Source organism: Vulpes lagopus, chromosome 12, assembly GCF_018345385.1.
Source record: "Vulpes lagopus strain Blue_001 chromosome 12, ASM1834538v1, whole genome shotgun sequence".
Taxonomy (NCBI): Eukaryota; Metazoa; Chordata; class Mammalia; order Carnivora; family Canidae; genus Vulpes; species Vulpes lagopus.
In genome coordinates this window covers 42,989,131-43,011,286 of record NC_054835.1, presented here as the reverse complement: position 1 = coordinate 43,011,286, position 22,156 = coordinate 42,989,131, and the positions used below count along the sequence as shown (strand labels likewise).

Genomic DNA, 22,156 nt, shown 5'->3' with positions numbered 1-22,156 from the left:
GCCCCCAGGGACCTACTCTGCTGATCCCCTCGGTCATACCCTTTGTGTGTGGATAGGGAAGTGCAGTGTACACATTTGGTTAGCTCCTCCTTTAAAACTGTAAATTATCAGACACAACCCTTTTGGAAAGCAATTTAGCAATAATACCAAGCGACATAAAAATGTTCATAGCCTTTGGCCCAGTAATCTTCCTCCTGGGAATTAATCCGAAGGAAATAATTCATCAGGAAGAGAGAACCATTCTATATCTACAAAGACATTTACTGCCATGTTATTTATGATCCGGAGAAACTGAAGACACCTTCTCCAGCCAACACAGGGGGATGGTCCTGTAAGTGATGGCACATCCGATCAATCTAATACTGTGCCCCGAGTGGAAATGGTAAAGTGGAAAAATCTCTAACAACCAAAACCAGTATTTAGAAGTTAAAGGCATGTAAAAAAAAAAAAAAAAGGGGGGCACAGGATTGTATATATGCCATGATCATTACAAGGCGGACAGGACTGTCCCTGTGGAGGGGTGAAGATGGGCCAGGAGCTTGAAAAACTGAAATCGCTGTTGTGCGGCACGCAGGGCAGGGGAATGTGGGTGTCACCGTGCTGCAAACGTCCTCCTCCGTGGCTGCAGAGTCCTACTGGGAAATCATTTGGGTGAAATCATACTTTGCCACGGCGGGGTGTGGCTTTCGTCCTCGCCTGGTGGGAGGGGGCCCCAGCAGCCCATCTCCCACCAGGCCTGGGTTCAAGGTGCCACCGCGCCCCCTCCGACGTCCCCATGGCCGCGGCTCCCACTTCGCTGGGAGCTCTGTCGGTGGCGCTTTTCCACGATCATAATTCAAATGAGCTGTTGAAGCGGGTCCATGAAAAAATAGCCGCCGGGCCGCACGCGGGCCTGCGGGGGCGAGGGGAGCGCCGGGGCGGCTGCAGGCGCTCTCCGCGGCGGCCCGGCCCTGAGCTCATTTCCTGGGGCGCGCGCGCCGGGCTATTTCAGCCTGGCGCTGTGCAAACAGGACAATTTACTGCGGCCAAAAGGCGCCCAAATTACAATCGTATCACACACAAATATCCGCCACGCCAGGCCTCCGGAGGCCGGGGAGGGGCGCCCCTCCCAGCGCGGGGGGCCGCGCGGGGTCAGGCGGGTCCGCGGGGCTCAGCCCGGGCTGGAGCGCCCGTCCTGCTGCGACCCTGCCGGCCTGGGCCCGCGAGCAGCGCCCGCTCCCCGCTAGCAGGAAGGGCCCCCCCCCCCGGGGGAACTGGTCTTCTCTGAGCTGCAGTGCAGAACACCTCACCTTTCACAAGGGGGGGGGGCGTTCTCCTTGACTTAGGGCTTCACCTAAGTCACCTTGACTTAGGGCTGCTTCTCTGCAGCAGGGATGAAAACCATCCCTCCATGCAGCCACTGCAACGGCTCAAAATCCTATCTCCTTGCTCAGAAAGCCCCGTGCCTTTCCATCACCTTAGAGAGAAGTCCTGAAGTCCTGAATCCTGAGCCTGACAGTCCAAGCACCCGTGTCCTGGCCCCGTTCAGTGTCTCAGGGTTAGCCTGTTAGAGAACACACCAGACCTTTCCCCAATTCCGTGGCTTGGCATTTGTTTTTTCACTTTACCTAAATCTTTCCCGTTTTTCTCTTCCTGTGAGCTCTTACACGTTCTTCAAGAGCCAGCTCACATGTCACCTCCCCCATGAAGCTTTCCTTGTCCTCCCAGCACTGTGCAGAGTATATGGTACTTCTCCTGTCCTTTAATTATTTGCTCCCAGCCTGTGACACACTGTCTCCTTGTTCACAAATATTCTCTCCTCCTCTCTGAAGGAGAATTCTAGTTCCCTGATCCAGCGGCCTCACTCAGGCTTGGCCATGTGACTTGTGCTAGCTAGTCAGTGAAGTGGGACGTGTGAGTCAGTGGGGAGTGGAAGCTTCTAAGGCCAAGTGTGGTTCACCGTGCTCTCTTTTCCCTCTGTGCGGAGGGACGGCAATGCCCCAGCCGGGGGCCTTGCTGCCGGGCACTGGAGCAGAGGAAGTCTGGGGTGCGACAGGAGCTGACACATGACACCCACAAAGCGTGAGAGAGAAATGAACTTGACCATGGTGGTTGACGTCCCTGAGACCCTGGAATCAGCTGTTATTGCGGCACCAACCAGCTGATCTGGACTTCTACAACCTCTGCCTCTCTTTCCAGGCTTTCCCGTCACAAAATCAAGAATCTCCTCTGACTCAGACTACATGACTGCCCCCCGCCAGCCCAGGTTCTTGGAATGGCTGATAATGGTAATGGCTAAGACTGGCTGAGCGTCGATTGCGTGCTTGCCCTGTGCTGTGCCCCTGCCAGGTGTCAGCCCCTTATCCTCCTCTCAACAGCACACCGTAGAGTGGATGCTCTCACACCGAACTTGCAAAAGAGGAAGGGGCTCCGAGGAATGTTAGGGGCTTGCCTGGGATCGTTGAGTCACAAGAGGGGGGGCTGTGTTTTGAGCTCAAATCCGTCTGATGCCAGAGATCTCGGACTTTCTGCCATTCAAACGGGTGTGTTCTCACTCCAGCCGCACTTCCTGCGGAGGACCTGTGGAGGTGGGGGAGCGTTGGCGGGGCTCTAACTATTGTTGACACCTGCTTCCTCCCCTGGGCTCTGAGCTGCTTGACCCTGAGGGAGATCTTCATCATCTCTGATTTCCTATTCATCCGGTCACCCCACGGAGATTTCTCGAGTGCTCCTCTTTATCCACCTTCTCTGTTGCTCCAGCCACAGACCATTCATTCACAGTTTGGCTGTTTCTGATGCCCCTAGTGGGTATTGCTGCTCCTCTGAAGCCTGGGGTCTCAGCATAGATGCAGGTCGACACGACAGGGCCTGATGCTCCTTTACATCTGTCCAACGCCACCTCTCCAGGCTCCAGGGCAAGTCCTGAGCTAACTTTGGTCTTTCCTAAATCCCAGACTTTCCTTTCGTTGCCTCTTTCCTCCTCGTGGAGCCCCCTTCAGGCATTTGATTATCTCCTACATCTTTTTACCTTCTCGCCATGGCCTCGAGGGTTTAGGAAAGACTCCTTTATCAGTCATTTACACCTTAGTGAGAATTAATTTAGACCTGTGTGTCTCCTCCCCTAAAGCAGTTACATGTTCAGTCCCCTGTATGATTTACAGAAGGAACATTGGCCTTTTGTTCTTAAAGAAATTTCAGGCTCTAGCTTGGCTGGGGAGGGGGAGGTGATAGGACCCCGAAATTGTTCTGCAGAATGAGGCAGCAGTCCCTCTCTCCAGAGGCTCTGCTGGCCACACCATCTGTGTTGCTCCTTCACAGGTGGTCTTGGCAGGGGCAAGTCTGGGTTCTTGCCAGCTCCTTACAACAGAACAAGAAATTGAGTTTTTTTTTTTTTCCACAAACATTCCGTTTTCTGCTCAGAGGAAACCCTTGAATCAGCATGGCTCAAGACTCAAATGTTCTTCAAAAAGACAAGATCACAAGTGTTGATGAGGATGTGGAGAGAAAGGAATCCCTGTGCACTGTTGATGAGAATGTAATTTGGTGCAGCCACTATGGGAAACAATATGAAGGTTCCTCAAAAAAATTAAAAACAGAGCTACCCTATGACCCAGTAATCCCACTTCTGGATTTATAGCCAATGGAAATGAAATCACTATCTTGAAGAGATATCTTCGTTCCCATGTTTACTGAAAAATTATTCACAATCACCAAGGCATGGAAACCACTTGTATCCATCAACAGATAAAGAAAATGTGAGGGACACCTAGGTGGCTCAGCGGTTGAGGGTCTGCCTTTGGCTTAGAGTGTGATCCTGGAGTCCCAGGATCGAGTCCCATATTGGGCTTTCTGCATGGAGCCTGCTTCTCCCTCTGCTTATGTCTCTGCTTCTCTCTCTGTGTGTCTCTCATGAATAAATAAACAAAATCTTTTTAAAAAAAGAAAATGTGAAATATTATTCAATAACCAGAAGAAAGAAACCCTGCCATCTGTAAAGGTGAATGGATCTCGAAGGCACTAGGCTAAGTGAGATAAAGTCATTCAGAGAAAGATTGATACTGGATGATATCACTTATGTGTGGAATCTAAATAAGCTGAACTCCTAGAAACAGGGAGTAGAATGGTGGTTACCAGGGCCTGGGGAAATGGGGAAATGTGGATCAAAGGGTACAGACTTCCATTTATGAGATAAGTTCTAGGGGGCATCTAAGGTACAGCATGACTAGAGTTAACAACACTGTATTGTATACTTGGAAGTGACTGAAAGAGTAGGTCTTTTTTCTTTTTTTAAGATTTTTTTAAAAATTTATTCATGAGAGACACAGAGACAGAGGCAGAGGGAGAAGCAGGCTCCCTGCCCTGCAGGGGAGCCTGATGTAGGACTTGATCCTAGGACCCTGGGATCACAACCTGAGCTGAAGGCAAACACTTAACTCACTGAGCCACCCAGGTGCCCCTAAAAGAGTAGGTCTTAACATCACACAAAAAGGTAGTTATGTGAAGTAATGGAGGTGTTAGCTAACTTGATCGTGGTATCGTTTCATAATATATACATGTATCACAACATCATGTTGGACACCTTAAGCTTACACAGTATTATTTGTCAATTATATCTCAACAAAGCTGGAAAAAAGATTGGCTGTATATCTTTAAAGGGAGATTTTGGGGTGCCTGACTGGCTCAGTCGGTAGAGCATATGACTTTTTTTTTTTTGAGCATATGACTCTTGATCTCAGGGTCATGAGTTCAAGTCTCTCATTGGGTCTAGAGCCTTCTTTAAAAAAATTAAAAAGGGCATCTGGGTGGCATAGTTGGTTTAGCATCTGACTCTTGGTTTCAGCTCAGGTCGTGACCTCAGGGTTGTGAGATCGAGCCCCATGTCAGGCTCTGTGCTCACATAGAGTCTGCTTGAGATTCTCTCTCCTTCTCCCTCTGCCCCTCCTGCTTGTGCTCTCTCTCTCTCTCTAAAGCAAATTTTAAAAAAACCTTTAAAAATAAATAAATAAATAAATAAATAAATAAATAAATAAATAAATATAAAAAAGAGAGATTGTAAGTGCCCCAGAGAACATCCAAGAGAGGGAACTAGGAGTTCAAGTTTATTTCAATACCCCAAAGCTAAAATTTCTTACCTCTTCCTAACTTTAATGGCCTGAGAATTTGGCAGCATCTAGGGGATTTCTCTCCTCTGAAGTCAACTTGGCCACAAAGTCATCCATTCAACCGTCACTGATTAAGTACTATGTGCCAGGGAGAGGGAAAGCAGGAATGAGTAGGGTCTGTCCTCAAGGGGCTCAAAGTCCATGGGAAGGAAGGACCTGGAAACAAATTAGAGCGCAATAGTATGTGAGTGACATAATAGAGCCATGTGCGTGGCTAGTTGAGAAAATACAAAGCAGGGAACCACCATCACTTCTTCTTCTTTTTTTTTTTTTACGTTTTTATTTATTCATGAGAGGCACAGAGAGAGAGAGAGGCAGAGACACAGGCAGAGGGAGAAGTAGGCTCGATGTAAGGAGCCTGATGTGGGACTTGATCCCGGGACTCCAGGATCACCTCCTGGGCCAAAGGCAGATGCTCAACCACTGAGCCACCCAGGGATCCCAGAACCCTCACTTCTTATGGAAAGCCCAGGAAAGTATTCAGATGAAGTTTGAATTGAGCTGAGCCTTGAAAGTGGAAAAGGACTTTCTCACAGAGAGAAGATGGAACAGTGTCCCGAATATACAAGGAGTCAAAACGTCAAGGGCTTACCAAGCTCAGATAGGTAATATAAATGGATGGGCAAGCAGGAATAAGGCAGCAGGGATTTCTGGAGGTGGTGAACTGGAAGGCCCACATTCTGCCTACAGGTCCTCTCTGCTGGGCAGACAGCCTGGTCTGGATCACCTCCCATTTGCCCCATCTGCCCTGTGCCTTTGTGCAGTGTACAACCCGCACAACCCCACATGGCTGCCCTGACCATCTAAAGATGGCCATCAGCTGCATATTGCCCTGCTGAAGAAGAGAGCTTGGTTTTGCTACATCTTGCTTTGTCAAGAAAAGCCAGAAACCCAGATTTTCATGTAGCGTTTTCCAATTTGTCGAACACTGTCGAGACCAAACAAAATCTAACCTTAGACTGGATCTACCCTAGAGTTCTGGTTTGCAGCTCCAATGGGAACCAATCCCCAGGACACATTTCACCCTTTCTCTTTCCCACGTGCATCACACAACACAGCCTTTTGCTGGGATTTGACAGGGAAAAACACAATGGTTTGATGGTCCCCCTACAAGCTGCTGCAAAGCCCTGACAGAAAAACCAGATTGGCCACTGAACAGGAGGAAACAACGTGGGGCTGCCCAACAGCGGCCACCCCACGAGATTAATGGGTAAAACTTTAATTTATCTAGGCACCTTGCTTTCAGAGAGCCGCCCCTGCCCTCTTGGCTGCCCCTACCCCAAACCCCTCCTGTTTTGCTAATGATAAATGACAAGTAGTGGACATGATTAATTAAACCGCCCCCAGTAGCCAGTGGTAAAACCCATGGCCACAAGCAGAGGAGACATTCAAAGCATTCTCACTGCCCCTGCCCAGGGCACAGGCCCCAGGCTCCTTCCTGCTCTGGCTAGAACAGGCCCCAGTGGCCACGACCTCGCACAAAGGGCCTTCCTAGGAACTGTCTGGGCTCAGCTCTGTCAAATGGAAATCACCAATACGGGCCACACAGTAATTAAACTCCTGGCATTCTTTTGACAAAAAATGTTCCTCTTGGGACATTCCCACAGGCTGCTGAAGGACTGTCGGGGCCCTATAAGCTCCCAGCTGATTACCAAGGGATTTTTGAAGTTAGCCTTGACTGTGGATCAAAAGGGGATGGGAGTTCACGGGGTGCTGGTGGGGATGGGAAGTGCCTTGTAACAGAATTTATCATTTGATCATTTAGCTTGAAGCATCAACCCTTGCTTCTCCAAGATCAAGATGGGCAGAGACAAAAACAGATGTTTGAGGCCCTTTTGTTTATACTTATACTGTTTGTTCACTGATGTAGCCTGAGCACCTACAACAGAGCCTGGCATAGAGTAGCTGTTCAATAAATATTTGTTGACTGAGCAGCTGGAGATGAGCAGATGCCACTTCTTAAAAGCAGCAAGAAGGAGCAGTTCCTGATTAAGTCCCTAGAACCAGTGGCTTCTAATTGTTTGTTGCTGCAAGACTGTAAATGGAGTAAGGACAAGGCCAGTATCTTATTCAACTGACTGTCCCCAGAACCAGGGCCTGCACGCAGTGCTTTCGACAGTATCTCTTGACTGCACAACTGGGGGGCAAAGCACATTCCCAGGCTGGTCCAGCAAAGCCCCAATGGGGCCTGACCTGGCTGTCCTTTGGCAGTGTCTTGAGCTGCAGCAGCATTGGCTTCTGTGGTAGCGACAAGGTCAAAAAGGCCAGGAGTCAGAACAACAGCAGACATCACAGCTGGAAAGGCCTGAGGTCCCAGCCTGCCCCTGACTGGACAGCAAAAAGAAATGATTTAGCTACAATTTAGAGACTACTAAAAGATGCAACTTCGTTTTCCTCTATCTTTATTTGAGACCCTCACTCTGCCTGGTAGCGGCAAACAACTTCATCATTGTCAGCTGAACTCCATAATTCCAAATTTAAATTGTCTTTCCAGGGTTTTGTCGTGTCCCCCGCCCCCCCCAGCTCAGCGCCTTAGTTCCAGGGGCTTCTGTGGCATAGCAGAGATGGGGATAGGGAGTGCTGAGCCAAGGTCATTGGCATCTGTCTTCACCCGTCTCTTGGGCATGGTCACTCTACCTCGTTGGTGTCTGCTGCTACACCCGTGTCCTTCTTCCTGTGATCCTCAGTGTCCTCAGTTCCTGTGTATCCTCCTGACCCTGCACAAGAGGCCCTCCAGAACCACTCATCCTTGCCCAGCACCTGCCATGGCCTCCTTGAAAGTGTGGGGAAGACAGCTAACTGCTCGTTACCCACCTTGAGAGATTTGGATTCAGTCAATCTAGAGTGAAGCCCAGGCACGTAAATTTTTGAGTTCCTTCTGGGGCTCTGGCATACAGGGTTCACACCCTAGCATTTGGGTACCACAGCCTTAGAGCATCCTGTCCGGTGTCCTCAGCAGACAGAAGAGGACACTGAAGCCTCGGACTGTGGACATTGCCCTTACTGCTGTCAGCAGCCTCAGCCCTTGGCCCTTGGCAGGCAGATGGGAGGGTCCATATAGGCGCTCAGCCTCTGCCGCTGACCCTCATGACCAGCTGTTTCAGATTCCAGGGGAAATTCTGACTTCCTCTTCTCATTGAAGAGGGGAGCACAAAGTCATGGGCAGGGGAATCAGATTGGATGCTTAGACTACCAGCTCTACTACCCACTAGCAGTGGGACCCAGCAGCTTTGGTCAATAATTGGCAGATCATTAAAAAAAAATTAATATATATATTTAAAGATTTTATTTATTTATTCATGAGAGACACACACAGAGAGGCAGAGACTTAGGCAGAGGGAGAAGCAGGCTCCCTGTGAGGAGCCTGATGCGGGACTCAATCCCAGGACCCTGGGATCACGCTTGAGCAGAAGGCAGACGCTCAACCACTGACCCACTCAGGCATCCCTAAAAATATATTTTTTACATTTTATACTTTTAATAAAGTCTTTAGCATACTGAAAGAGGAGGGAAAGCTAGGATACTAAAAGATGCAAACAGACAATTAGGCAAATCAGTCATTAGATAAATTGGCTGCAGCTAATGGTTTGGTTCCCATGTCATTTGATGAGTTTCTTGTCATTCCAAACCCCAGTTTCCCCACCTGTAAAATGAAGCTGATTAAACCTATTTCACAGTGTCGTTGTAGGGACGTGGTAAGGTGGTGTGAGTTACGTGCCGGGTAAACATTCAATAAATTCGACTTCCCTCTCTTCCTGAGCATTCGGACCACACAGAGGCCTCCCCTGCTCTTGGCTTTGGCTTTAAGGAGCTTGTGGTCACCGAGAGGATTTCACACTGGAGGTACATGCATTCCAAATTGATACCTAACTGTATATTTTTTGGTGTAAACTATATGTCGGCTCTAACTTTAGCCTGGGGGAGCTTTGTTATTTGTTTCCCTTTCATGAAAGCTATAATAGAGGAAGTGAAAACCTTGCCTTGTACATTCCAATTCCTAAATACACAATTTACAATTTTCGGGGATATTATTTAAGTTTATTTTGATTCTGGAGTCTCACCATCCCCGTGGGTAGCTTATTTAGGTTCCGGGTGGACTCTAGAAGGGCCTGGAATGTCTCAAAGGGAGGGAAGGACGATCTTCATGTTCATTCAATAGCAGAACCTAGGGGCTTTGCAGGATCTTGGAAGCTTCCCCAACACCAGCTGAGGGGTCTCAGTGTGGGGGCTGGATTTCTCATGGCCTGGAGCTTTGGTAGTTAGCTTCTTTCTGGCTTTTCCATTCACTGCTCAAACTGAGGCCAACAAGGGACATGCAGGACCATGGTCTGGCCAGGGGTTCCAGTTTCTTCTCTTCTTTGTGGAGGTGATTATGGGCTTCTCTGTTTGTATCTGTGCCCCATGTGTGAAAGACCTGTGAAATTTGTCGGGTTCTCAGAGGGCTCAGGGGACACCTGAGGAATAAATGCCACCAGCCGTGTTGGTCAATGTCTACCTGTATCCCACCCAAGCTTTGTCCTTGAGACCAGGCCTCTGGCACTCAATGGTAGGACCCCAAGGAAGGCCCCGGCTTTGCTGAACATCCTCCCAGGGGGACTTTCATTCCTGGCCCTGCGAGGAGTGCTGCCCTTGTGGTGGAGGATGGAATGGGCCAGCATCATGGGATCTCCCTCCCTGTTCTGGCTACAGATAATAAATTCCTATCTGGAGTTCCACACGAGTATGCTCAAACTTCAGTGTACAAAAGAATCAGTGTGTGCATGTGTTTGAGAGAGAGAGAAAGTGAGCATGAGAGAGAGAGAGAGAGCATAAGCAGGGGGAGGGGTAAAGGAGAAACAGATTTTCCACTGAGCAGGGAACCCAATGCAGGACTTGATCCCAGGACCGTGAGATCATGACCGGAGCCGAAGCCAGATGCTTAACCAACTGAGCCACCCAGGCACCCTCAAGTGTGTTTTTCAAAGCACCCCCAAGGGATTCTGATGCGGGCAGTCGCTTGGAGAAACTCTGGTAACTACAATTGCTATAAAGCTGTTCCAAGTTGCTGGATGTCTTTGAACTGTCCCAAGTCCAAAAAAAAAGGTGCCTTTAAGAAAGCTGATTGTAAAGCAGAAGACCCACTTCCAAGGAGAGCAGAATTTGTGCACATTATTATTTATTAACGTTATTAACAGGAGCAGCAGCAAATGCTAGGGTAGCACCATTGTGTTACAGACCACAGGCCCACAGGAGGCGCTCTTCACATTTTCATTTTCCAGATGAGGAAACAGGCACAAAGAGAGGTTGAGTGTTGTACACAGGCTCCACAGCTACTCTAGGGCGTCAACGTAAGAGATTGAGGGAGATATAACCCAAGTACATGTAGAAAATGGCAAGAAGCTCTCTTGTGGACCTTGATCGTTTCAGGTTAGGGGCTGGTCATCTGAAAGGCTTGGGACTCTGAACCATGTGATATCAGCCTGACCTCTGGGGAGGGAAGGGGGCTGCAGATTGAGTCCAGTCATGCAGCTGATGGTCTAATCATTAATGCCTACATAATGAACCTCCCATAAAACTCTGGGGATTAGAAAAAAGTTTGGTTGAGTTTCCTGATTGATGAATACATTGATGTGCCAAGAGAATGATACCTCCTGATTCCATGGGGAGAGGACATGGAAGTCCTGTGTGCAGGGCCCTCCTAGACCTCACCTTATGGATATCTTCATTTGTCTTGTCCTGATTTGCATCCTTTATAAAATAAAGCTGTAATTGTAAATAAAGAGCTTTCCTGAGTTCTGTGAGTCACTCTAGCAAATTATCCAATATGAGGGGGTCATGGGAAACTCCAAATGTATAGCCAGTTGGTCAGAAGTTCAGGTGACCTGGAGACCCCAAAACTTGCAACTGCTCTCTGAAGTGAGAGCAGTCTTCTTGGGGCCCTTAACCTGCAGAGTCTAACATTAATCCTGGGTGGTGTTGTATTGCACTGCGGTATCGTTATGCTAGATTCATGAAAGCATGATTCAAGAGCTGGACTTTATTTGCTTGGTGGCTGGGAGTCATAGGTTTATGAGAAGATGATTTTCAGGATTAGTAACTGGGATTCTGGAAGAATAATCCAGCAGAGATTGAGGCTGGCCAGAGTTCTCCCTGAGTCCTAGGCACCCTTGGTCATGTAGTCACAACGAGGATGTGCAAATGTTGGTTACCAACAATGCTTCCTTTCAAAAAATAAAGAGCAGCTACAAAGCAGCCAGCTTATATTGGTAGGGTTGGAATCACTCCAGGTAGGCCAGCCAAGAAGCTGTAGAAAATTCTCACTTGTAGGAGCAGAAGAGCAGTTGGTTCCTCTTGGTTCTTGTTCTGCAGACATCAAAGCTCATTAAGAGTCCAAGATGCAGACCCAGCCCAAGCCTTCTCTTTCAAACACAAGGGATGTAGCCACAGAACTCAGGGTACAGCTTCCCCTTTGGTATTTGGGAAACCTGGAGCCCCTTTTGTTTAAGTTTCCTGTGCTCTCCAGCCTGCTTCTTTCCAGCGACAGCTAAACACTGGGAAATTGTATTTCGGTATTTCTTGAATATCCTCTGCAAGCTGGCCGTTGCACTGCATGCTCCCCCTCTCTGGATCTGATTCAGCCTTCACTGAAACCCTACCAGAGGAGATGACTTAATCTCTGGGCCTAGTGAGTGGAGCCACGAAATTCAGATGAATTTTGCAAGACACAAACCTAAATCTATTTTGTGGCTGCTGATACACATTCCAACTTCACCACATCCGCGGTCATTCCAACCACAAACACAAAAGGTGCTATAAATTCATTTCCATGCGGTATTTCATTGTTTCTGGCATCACTCATTTCTTGATAACTCAGCTGGTCCAAATAGCCCATCCAGGTCTGTCATTGATCCCAAGAGCCCCATCGTGGTGTCTTTGATTTACTGATGGTGTTAGGCCTTAATGGCTTACAGCTGTTTCTTTCCACGAACTGTTTTTTTCTTATCGAGTTTGATGAGAAAAAATTTTGAGAGAGATACTAGACAAAAAGTTTAATTGCACTCACAGAAGCAGCAGCCTTTTTGCATTTTTTATTTAATCTTTGTGTTATAATGGTCATCAGAGAAACTAAAAAAAATATGTGCATACAAAGAAGAAAACAAAGCACCCATAATTTCATGGCCTAGAGATAATTGATGTAACATTTTTGGGATATTTTCCATGTCTTTTTTTCCATGCACACAGACACACACCCTAGAACCTACCTGGGATTACCTCTCCATGATTTTTGCCCTTGGTCCCAGCAAGCAGCAGAGGAATCATGTGGAAGCTCGTTGAAAACGCAGAATCTCAAAAAAATTTTTAAAAAAATAAAAAAAAGAAAAGAAAATGCAGAATCTCAGGACTTGCCCCAATCCTACTGCATCAGAATCTGCATTTTAACAAAGGAATTCTGGGTACAGGAAACGTTTACCCCATGCTGTTTGCACTCATTAAAAAAATTATTCTATAATATGATTTTTAATTGCATAACATTCCATCATGCATATTCGCTTGCCTCTTCTCCTCTTGTCTTCCCTATTATAGGGAACACTCCAGGGAACATCCTTGAATCCCCTTTGCTTCCTATCTCTGATGATGTCACTGGGGCAATTCTTAGAAGTGAAGTTACAGAGGCAAAGGCTATGATACTATAGAATGTTTTTCATACTTCTGGACTGCTCAACAAGATTGCAAATCCGAGAAACCACGGAGAAGCCACACCGATGCAAACACACGAGGCTTGATTTACAAGCTCGAGCTGGCGTCCAGGTATACCCGACACAGAGGAGCAGGGACTTGGACCCCGAGCTCATTCACTCATCAGGAAATGCATCTTTATGGATTTGGAAAGAACTGAGAGACATTATTACCAATAGACCTATTATTATGTGAAGGATTCTTCCCTGAGATTCTTCCCCTGTTTCAACTGACACTGAAACACTGAACTCTTTGGACGACAAATGTCAAGGAAATAAATGTTATGCTTTGCTAATTTAAAAAAAAAAAACTTCTTGAACTTCACTTTCTTGAAGTTCCTCGAAGCTAAGGGTCAAGCCTGTGATCTGCACTCTGCTGGTGAGATGCTCCAGTAAGAGTGATTCGGAGGGGAGCCAGAGAAGGGGGAGGCACCTGGTAAAGTCTGCTCTGTCGGGAGCTGGAAGGGGCAAGTGAGGGCCAACACCTTTCAGGAGTCCAGGCTTCTGGGTCCTAGACCCAGTTTGCAGTGTGATCTGATGTCTGCAGTGGGCTCTTGCCTGGAGCCTTGCCCCCAGGCAGCTTGGTCTCTGGCCTCCTGGGGGGTGGGGGGAGACTGCTCCCTCAAATCCTTAAACTGGCTAAGAACCTGGCTGAGGGGTGCCTGTATGGCTCAGTGGTTTACAGTCTGCCTTTGGCCCAGGTCATAATCCCAGGGTCCTGGGATTGAGTCCCACATCAAGCTCCCTGTGGGGAGCCTGCTTCTCCCTCTGCCTATGTCTCTGCCTCTCTCTGTGTGTCTCTCATGAATAAATAAATACATAAATAAAATCTTAAAAAAAAAAAAACTTGGCTGACCCACATTTTTAAGACTTTTTATTTTTATTTTTTATTTTTTTATTCATAGACACACAGAGAGAAAGGCAGAGACACAGGAGAAGGAGAAGCAGGCTCCATGCAGGGAGCCCAATGTGGGACTTGATCCCTGATCCCGGGTCTCCAGGATCACACCCCAGGCTGCAGGAGGCGCCAAACCGCTGCGCCACTGGGGCTGCCCCATATTTTTAAGACTTTTGATACAAGTGGCTGAAAATTTTGTATACATTCTTTTTTTTCCCCTTTTACTTATTGAAATTTAATAAAACACTGATACAAAGGGCAAACTTAACTCAAAAGTATAAGACCATAGGAACCGCTTTTCCTGCTTTCTGCCATCACCTTCCAGGCTAAGCTTGAGACAGTGGCCTTTTGGCCTAGCACAGCTTTCGCCATGGCCCTCAGCGATGCTGGACGTGCAGAAGCAGATTAAGCATACGATGGCTTTTATTGAACAAGAAGCCAACGAGAAAGCAAAGGAAATAGATGTGAAGGCAGAGGAAGAGTTCAACATTGAGAAAGGTTGTCTTGTGCAAACCCAAAGACTGAAGATTATGGGATACTGTGAGAAGAAAGAAAAGCAGATTGAGCAGCAAAAGAAAATTCAGATGTCTAATTTGATGAATCAAGCAAGGTTCAAAGTCCTCAGAGCAAGAGATGACCTTATTACAGACCTAATAAATGAAGCAAAACAGAGACTCAGCAAAGTGGTAAAAGATACAACCAGGTACCAAGTGCTGCTGGATGGACTGGTCCTCCAGGGTTTGTACCAGTTGTTGGAGCCCCGAATGATTGTTCGTTGCAGGAAACAGGATTTCCCTCTGGTGAAGGCTGCAGTGAAAAGCGATTCCTATGTACAAAATTGTCACCAAAAAAGATGTTGATGTCCAAATTGATCAGGAATGCTACCTGCCTGAGGAAATAGCTGGTGGAGTGGAGATTTATAATGGGGATCATAAAATAAAGGTTTCCAATACTCTAGAAAGCCACCTGGACCTCATAGCCCAGCAGATGATGCTAGAAGTACGGGGAGCCTTATTTGGTGCAAATGCCAACAGGAAGTTTTTGGACTAAACCTTTGGGAGAGGTAGAGTTCATCCACTGCTCTCCTGCTGTGGCGTGGAAGTTTCTGATATTTGAAGAAACAAGATACCTGTGTGGCTTCCTCTTGCCTGTTCTCATAATCTGTATTTGTCAGTGGATACTCTGTGTAGCTAATGGCCTTATCCTAATTGTTAACAATAGAGAGAAAGTTCCACTTCATATAATCAGGAAGGCTCCTTCTTAGCTTATCTAAAAGTAGCACAACTTTTGTCAGCTTCTGTAGTGTGAAGGTGAGGGTATCAGATGGTGGTCACAGGAGCTTCACCAAGTCTCCACTCTTCCTCCAGTCCTCTGCTTCCAGTTCTTGAGCCTAGAGGTGATGTGTACGGTGTTCTCTGACATGAAGTCTTTGCTCTTAGGCTTAAAGTGCATGGGGGCGTGCATTCCTCCCAGCAGTAGTCGCTTCACCACTAACCTGTTTGGGCCTAGAAGTGTTCCTCATCTGTAAATGTGATTTTTTTAAAGATTTTATTTATTTACTCATGAGAGACACACACAGAGAGAGGCAGAGACACAGGCAGAGGGAGAAGCAGGCTCTGTGCAGGGAGCCCGACATGGGACTCGATCCCGGGTCTCCAGGATCACGACCTGGGCTGAAGTCGGCGCTAAACTGCTGAGCCACCCAGGCTACCCTGTAAATGTGTTTTAAAACCTAAGCCATGAATATGTCTTATTTATTAAAACAAAAGGTTTATGTGGAAAAAAAAAAGACCTTAGGAACCTTTCCATACACTTACACAGAAGCACAACACCCATCTTAGTGTATAAGCAGCCCAGTTACTAATTTTACAATTATCACATCCAATAGGTTGGGTTATTATATTAGAGAACCCATTATCCATATTGGTAATAGACACTCAATTATCTCCAGTGTATATATAATGCAGATTCTACATCAAGTCAAAACAATTCTCTGAGACCCAGTTCCAGATTATGTCAGATGTTGTGGATTCTGTATTTTAAAATTTATTTTATTAAGATATAACTCATACACAGGGCGCCCAGGTGGCTCAGTCAGTTGGGTGTCAGACTCTTGATTTCTGCTCCAGTCATGATCTCAAGCCCTGCATCCAGCTCTGCTGGGCGTGGAGCCTACTTAGTTAAGTTTCTCTCCTCCCCAGCTCTCTGCTCAGCACCTGAGTAGCTCAGTTGGTTAGGTTAAGAGGCCAACTCTTATTTTGGTTCAGGTCATGACCTTGCGGTTGTCAGATTGAGCCCTGTGAGGGGCTCCTGCTCAGTGCAGTGTCTGCTTCTCTGCCTTCCCCTCTGCCCCTCCTCCCCCAAAAGATATAACTCCTATACCACAAAATTCACCATTTTAACGTATACAGTTCAGTAGTTTTTAGAGTATTCCCTGTCCCACATTCCCTGGCAAAACTGATCTCCTTTCTGTCTCTCTGGATTTACCTATTGTGAACATTTCACATAAACAGAATCATACCAATACATGGCCTTTTGAGTCTGGCTTCTTTCACTTAGCATCATGTTTTCATGGTTTGTCCATTTGTAGGATTATATCAATACTTCATTTCATTTTATGACTGAATAATATTCCATTGTATGGGTTTACCATATTTTGTACATCCATTTATCAATAAACGGACACTGGGCTGTTTCTACTTTTTGATTATTAATAAGGCCACTATAAACACTTGTGTACAGGGTTTTTTTTAATATTTTATTTATTCATGAGAGACACACAGAGAGACAGAGGCAGAGACACAGGCAGAGGGAGAAGCAGGCTCCATGCAGGGAGCCCAATGTGGGACTCGATCCCGGGTTTCCAGGATCACGCCCTGGGTTGAAGGCGGCACTAAACCACTGAGCCACCCAGGCTGCCCAGTGTACAGGTTTTGTATGAACATATCTTTTCAGTTCTTGGGTGTACACCAAGGGGTAGAATTGCTAGGTCCTATAGTAACTCCATGTCTAACTGTATGAGGAGCTGTCAAACTGCTTCCACAGTGGCTGTACCATTTGACACTCCCACCGGCCATGTATGAGGGTTCTAATTTCTCCACATCCTTGACAATACTTATTATTTTCCTTTTTAAAAATTTTGACTTATGGCCATCCCAGTATGTGTAAAATGGTATCTAATTGTGGTTTTGGTTTGTGCTTCCCTAATATTTCGTGATTTTGAGCATCTTTTCATGTGCTTAGTGGCCATTTGTCTATATTCTTTGGAAAAATATCTGTTCAAACTCTTTGCTCATTTTAAAACTGGGTTATTTGTCTTTTCATTATTGAATATTCAAAGTTTATTATGTATTCTTGATGCTAATCCTATAAAATATGAGTTGCAAATATTTTCCTTGTGGTTTGTCTCTTCACTTTCTTGATAGTATTTCTTTGATTCACAGAAGTTTTTAATTTTGATGAAGTACAATTTACCTATTTTTTCTTTTTTGTGTATGTGTTTTGGTGTCATCTCTAAGAGATCATTGCCTAATCTAAGGTCGTTGAAATATACAACTATGCTTTCTTCCTTCTAAGAATTTTATCCTTTTAACTCTTTTTTTAAAAAGATTTTATTTATTTGAGAGAGCATAAACGACGGGGAGGGGCAGAGGGACAGGCAGACTCCCCATTGAGCACAGGCCAATAAGGCCCAATGTGCGGGTCAATCCCAGGACCCTAAAATCAGAATGTGAGCCAAAGTCAGATGTTTAACCAACTGAGTCACCCAGGTGTCCCTATACTTTTAATTCTTACATTTAGGTCTTCCATCCATTTTCTAGTTAATTTTTGTATATGGTATGAGGTAGGGCTCCAAATTCATTCTTTTGCATGTGGCTATCTAACTGTCCCAGCATCATTTGTTGCAGACTATTCTTTTCCCATGAAATGGTCTTGGCACTCTTCTCAAAAAGAATGAAATACTTAGGAATAAACTTAACCAAGGAGGTGAAAAATCTGTACATTGAAAACTACAAAGCATTGCTGAAAGAAATTAAAGAAGACACTAATAAAAAAGACATCTTGTATTCATAGATTACAAGACTTAAAATCATTAAGATGTTAACACTACCCAAAGCAAATCTACAGATTCAGTGCAACCCTTATCAAAATTCCAATGCTTTTTTCTTTTGCCAGTAGAGAACAATCCATCTTAAAATTCATATGGATCTCCCAAATGAGTATGAATAGCCAAAATAATTTTGAGAAAGAAGAACAAAGTTGGAGGTTTCACACTTTCTGATTTCCAAACTTACTACAGAGCTACAGTAATCCAACAATGTGATACTGGCATAAGTCAGACATACAGACCAATGGAATAGAATAGGGGACCCAGAAATAAACTCTTATTTATATGATCAAATGATTTTTGATGAGGGAGCAGGACCATTCAATGAGGAAAGAATAATCTTGTCGACAAATGCTGTTGGGAAAATTGGATATCCATATGCAAAAAAATGGAGTTTGACCCTTACATGAAACCATATACAAAGATTAACTCAAAATGGATTAAAGACTTAAACTATAGTTTAGTAAGAACTAACTCTATAAAACTCTTAGAAGAAAACACAGAGGAAAAGCTTCATGACTGGATTTAGCAATGAATTTTTTGGATATGACACCAAAACACCCACGACAAGAAAAAAAAAATAGGTAAATTGGACTATACCACACTTAAAACTTATGTGAATCAAAGGACACAATCAGCAAAGTTAAAAGGACAATATGCAGATAGGTAAACAAAATAAATGGACAAACAAAATGAATGACCGATGAATGAGTAAATAAAACCTAGTTACAATGGAATATTATTCAGCCTTAAAAAGAGAAATTCTCACATATTCTACGATGTGCATGAATCTTGAGGACATTACATTAAGTGAAACAAGCCAGTCACAAAGGACTGTGTGATTCTGCTCATATGAGGTCCCTAGAGTAGTTGAATTCATAGAAACATAAAGTAGAATCATGGAGCCAGGGGGATGGGGATATGAGAAGTTATTGTTTAATCGATATAGAGTTCCAGTTTTGTAGATGAGAAGAATTCTGGAGATGGACAATGAGTATGGCTGTGCAGCAAAATGTGAATATACTTGATACTTTTGAACTATACATTTAAAAATGGTGAAGATGATGAATTTTATGACGTGTTTTACTACAATTAAAACATTTAAAAAATCAGTTGACCATACATGTATGGGTTTGTAGAAGTTTTTTAAAAATACAATTTAAGGGGACATCTGGGTGGCTCAATGGTTGAGCATCTGCCTTTGGCTCAGGGTGTGATCTTGGGATCCTGGGATGGAGTCCTGCATTGGGTTCCCCACAGGGAGCCTGTTTCTCCCTCTGCCTAAGTCTCCGCCTCTCTCTCTCTGTGTCTCTCATGAATAAATAAATAAATAAATAAATAAATAAATAAATAAATAAATAAATCTTTAATAAAAGATATTTTAAAGACATCTTTTAAATGCACAGAGTACATATTATTTGTTCAAATAAGTGGTCATACCCTGCCAACCTGACCTAGGATGTGGCAACCTCCAAAATTTTAGCAGCTTGCCTCAATCCTAGCTGTTCTTTGAGCAATTATGTCTCTCCCATTCCATGCAGTCCTGATGCTACTGGGAGTTGTGGAGTGCTGGCACCCTTCCACGGCTGCCCCAGCTAGAGCAATTGGGCTTGTCCCCCAGGCATCTGGATCTGGAGGGAGAGTCATCAGTGGGGAAGAGCAGTGATTCCTGCCACAAGAATAACACTGCAATGTCAAAGCCTTGTTGGATTTCTGAAAACCACATCCCATCTGCCCTGGCTCTAAGACCTGCAGACAGCCTTTGTGATATTCACTTATCGATTCAGTTCAGCAACATCTACTAATGACCCTTAAATCCTGTGCAAATGTATTTGAAGTGGCCCCGAGGGTTAAACATCTGGCAATTCTCTCCAGCAACAGCATTGCTGTCCCACAGCCTGTGAAAATCCACAGGGATCTTCTGCTCTGCTCGCTATTAAATATTTAGGTATTGCATATTAATGTATACCAGAAACGGCAACCTCTTTCAGCCTGCTTGTAAAGTGGTACCTATCTTCTGGAAAGCTGTCAGGCAATATAAGTCAGAAGCCACAGAAATATCCCCCTCCTGGGAAAATAGATAATCTTAAATACAGAAAAACCCGTTTGGGCAAAGATGTTCAATGTCCACATTGGCATGACCACCTGCCTTGCATCCCCCCAGCCTCTGAGTGGGGGTCATGTGACATGGTCATCTTCTTTCTGGTTAGGGTGGATCTTCAATGTGCCACTCTAATGATTTATGATGTAAAAGACTCCCTCTCTAATAGGGATGAGGACAGAGAGGGGAAAGAGAGTAACAGGGCCAGAGAATCCCATCCACTATATTTACAATTATAAAAATATTACAAACCATCCAGTGTTTCAAATGCCCTCCTGCACAGCCAAGGGTATAACCAAGGTAGGATCCCAAGGGCTTGGGCTGGGTGGGTAAGGTACTCTAAGCAACAAGGCATCAGATCTGAGAATGGCAAGCCAAGGCCAAGGGCCAATACTAGTTTTTTTTTTTTTTTCTTCTGTTAGGTATCTTGGCGAGGGGTGGGGAGAATTGTCTGGAGGGCCATGGGTCTATGTCTAATATTCTCAGTGGGTCTCACATTTAGCCTTCTACTATTCTTTTCTTTTTAAAGATTTTATCCATGAGAGATACACACAGAGAGAGGCAGAGACATAGGCAGAGGGAGAGGCAGGCTCCCTGAGAGGAGCCCGATGTGGGACTCCATCTGGGAACTCTAGGATCAGGACCTCAGCCAAAGGCAGATGCTCAATCACTGAGCCACCCAGGCGCCCCTTCTACTATTATTTTCAAATGCAATTGCATGCTTAGTGCTAGACAGCGAGTCTGACAAGACCCAAAGAAGACATTTGTCACTTGGCCTTGATCTTGTTAGTATCCCTGGACAGTTAGTACCCCTGGACAATCAGTACCACCTGTGTGCTGCCTTATGAATTTTTCTTTTCTTGTGAGTTTCATAATCTTGTTTTACCATATTATTATCTAATAAGAACATCCAGCTGTTCAATGTAAATATTAAAATAGCTGGTGATTTTTAATAACCCTCTTGTGGCATATCTTCATTTCATGACATACACTAAGAGTCTCAAAAATGGTAGGGAAATCAGGCTTTTTTAGTCTTTGAGAGGGCATCCTCTCAGCTGTCAGATCTGAGGGTGTGAGTGTGATGCACAAACTGGGAGACAAAGCAGAGTCTGCGGCTGTGGGGCCTCAGGAAGAGGTCAGGAAGGAAGGAACAAGATTGAGAGCACCAGGACTTGGGGCTTGAACAGGGCTGGGTGCATTGAGTGGGGCCTAGCCCTAACCTGGCTCCAGGATAGGACACAGTGGGCTAACAGAGAGGGGCGGGGGTCAGAAGACCACAGCCTACCCTTAAGGAAACCATGGACCATCATCTCAAGGGCCCAGGCAGCTTTTACGAATAATGGTTATGAAGCCCCTGCAACAACATGGAAAATGCTTTTGTTAGTATGCAGAAGACATCACTTTGTGGACCTACAACACACACACACACACACACACACACACACATGCACATACACACAGAAAACAAGACTAGAAGGAGTTACTCCTAAGTGCAAGCAGGGCTTGTGTTGACTGGGAGGGGTGGAATTGTGGCTGGGTTTATTTGTTCAGTATTTTAAAATAAAATAATGGTGTAAATTAAGGATAACTGAGTCACTATCTCATCCAGTAGCCCTCAGACCCCTTGGGAGAAGCCCAGGGTGTGCCAAATTCCCACAACATGGCCGACAAGGTCTAGGAGGGCTGAGGGTCTTTCTCTCCCTCTCTTGGGGCCCTGAGCCACATCCCTTGGGGGACCAGGCAGGAATTAGGGGCAGATCTTAAAGCTGGCAAGGCCCGGCTGTATGGAAGCCAACATGCTCTGGCTCCTGTCCCAGTTCTAACTCCTTCACTGTCAATCTAAAGCAGCTTTGAGGCTAGTCACCCCCACTGCTCACATGCCCACTCCCCCAGCCAATCAGTCCCAAGGTGCCTCCTGGACAGTGTCTTTCTCACTGATGTGCTGGGAAAAGAATCTACTCCCTGTTCTAGCTCCTTGGGAGACCTGCATGGGAGGTCCTCGGGGCATGGGCTGCTGTGGCGCCCCCCCTCACATGGCCCCCCACCCACCATCCACTCAGCTCTTCCCAGCTGGTTCCTTCTCAGGACTTTTCAGCATTCCTGGGAAGGCAAGGAGACTTTCTTGGGGCCAAGGCATTGCTGAGCCTCTGTGTCCAGGCCAGGCCCCTGGCAGGGCTCCATGCCTAACCTCCA

The 22,156-nt window shown here is 45.7% G+C and overlaps 1 pseudogene; it reads left to right on the top strand.

The window, feature by feature from the left end:
- The first annotated feature begins 14,124 nt into the window (after positions 1 to 14,124).
- LOC121472521 lies at positions 14,125 to 14,847 on the top strand (annotated as a pseudogene).
- The last annotated feature ends 7,309 nt before the right edge of the window (positions 14,848 to 22,156 follow it).